Below are 1,650 nucleotides of genomic sequence, written 5' to 3' on the forward strand. Positions count from 1 at the left end.
AGAGCAATCCTGGGTCATGCACCACACAGCACGCTCAGGCAGGTCACCTGAGGTCCTTCTCCACTTGTCCACCTTTCCTCAGGGACAACCACATCCTCACGCTCCTCCTCAGCTGGGGGTCTGGGTCTCAGGGACATGGGAGGGGTCACGGGGGTGACTGGGACATCACAGGGTGTCTGGGGGGGTCACAGTGGTGTCTGGGAGGTCAAATGGGGTGTCTGGGGGGGTCACAGGGGTGTCTAGGAGGTCCCAGGGGTGTCTGGGAGGACACAGGGGTGTCTGGGAGGTCACAGGGGTGTCTGGGGGGTCACAGGGGTGTCTGGGAGGACACAGGGGTGTCTGGGAGGTCACAGGGGTGTCTGCGGGGGTCACAGGGGTGTCTGGGGGGTCACAGGGGTGTCTGGGGGGTCACAGGGGTGTCTGGGGGGTCACAGTAGTGTCTGGGAGGTCACAGTGGTGTCTGGGCGGCCACATGGGGTGGCTGGTGGACACAGGGGTGTCTGGGAGGTTACAGAGGTGTCTGGGGGGGTCACGGGGGTGTCTGGGGGGTCACAGGGGTGTCTGGGAGGACACAGGGGTGTCTGGGAGGTCACAGGCGTGTCTGCGGGGGTCACAGGGGTGTCTGGGGGGTCATAGGGGTGTCTGGGAGGACACAGGGGTGTCTGGGAGGTCACAGGCGTGTCTGCGGGGGTCACAGGGGTGTCTGGGGGGTCATAGGGGTGTCTGGGAGGACACAGGGGTGTCTGGGAGGTCACAGGCGTGTCTGCGGGGGTCACAGGGGTGTCTGGGGGGTCATAGGGGTGTCTGGGAGGACACAGGGGTGTCTGGGAGGTCACAGGCGTGTCTGCGGGGGTCACAGGGGTGTCTGGGGGGTCATAGGGGTGTCTGGGAGGACACAGGGGTGTCTGGGAGGTCACAGGCGTGTCTGCGGGGGTCACAGGGGTGTCTGGGGGGTCATAGGGGTGTCTGGGAGGACACAGGGGTGTCTGGGAGGTCACAGGCGTGTCTGCGGGGGTCACAGGGGTGTCTGGGGGGTCATAGGGGTGTCTGGGAGGACACAGGGGTGTCTGGGAGGTCACAGGCGTGTCTGCGGGGGTCACAGGGGTGTCTGGGGGGTCATAGGGGTGTCTGGGAGGACACAGGGGTGTCTGGGAGGTCACAGGCGTGTCTGCGGGGGTCACAGGGGTGTCTGGGGGGTCATAGGGGTGTCTGGGAGGACACAGGGGTGTCTGGGAGGTCACAGGCGTGTCTGCGGGGGTCACAGGGGTGTCTGGGGGGTCATAGGGGTGTCTGGGAGGACACAGGGGTGTCTGGGAGGTCACAGGCGTGTCTGCGGGGGTCACAGGGGTGTCTGGGGGGTCATAGGGGTGTCTGGGAGGACACAGGGGTGTCTGGGAGGTCACAGGCGTGTCTGCGGGGGTCACAGGGGTGTCTGGGGGGTCATAGGGGTGTCTGGGAGGACACAGGGGTGTCTGGGAGGTCACAGGCGTGTCTGCGGGGGTCACAGGGGTGTCTGGGGGGTCATAGGGGTGTCTGGGAGGACACAGGGGTGTCTGGTGGACACAGGGGTGTCTGGGAGGTTACAGAGGTGTCTGGGGGGGTCACAGGGGTGTCTGAGAGGTCACAGTGGTGTCTGGGCGGCCACATGGG

The 1,650-nt window shown here is 65.8% G+C and overlaps 1 protein-coding gene across 1 annotated transcript in view; it reads right to left on the reverse strand.

Moving 5' to 3' along the window:
* CSMD1 (CUB and Sushi multiple domains 1) overlaps window positions 1-1,650 on the reverse strand; it is a 710,708-nt gene that overhangs the window by 58,400 nt on the left and 650,658 nt on the right. The window lies entirely within an intron of this gene.

Source organism: Myotis davidii, unplaced genomic scaffold, assembly GCF_000327345.1.
Source record: "Myotis davidii unplaced genomic scaffold, ASM32734v1 scaffold807, whole genome shotgun sequence".
NCBI lineage: Eukaryota > Metazoa > Chordata > Mammalia > Chiroptera > Vespertilionidae > Myotis > Myotis davidii.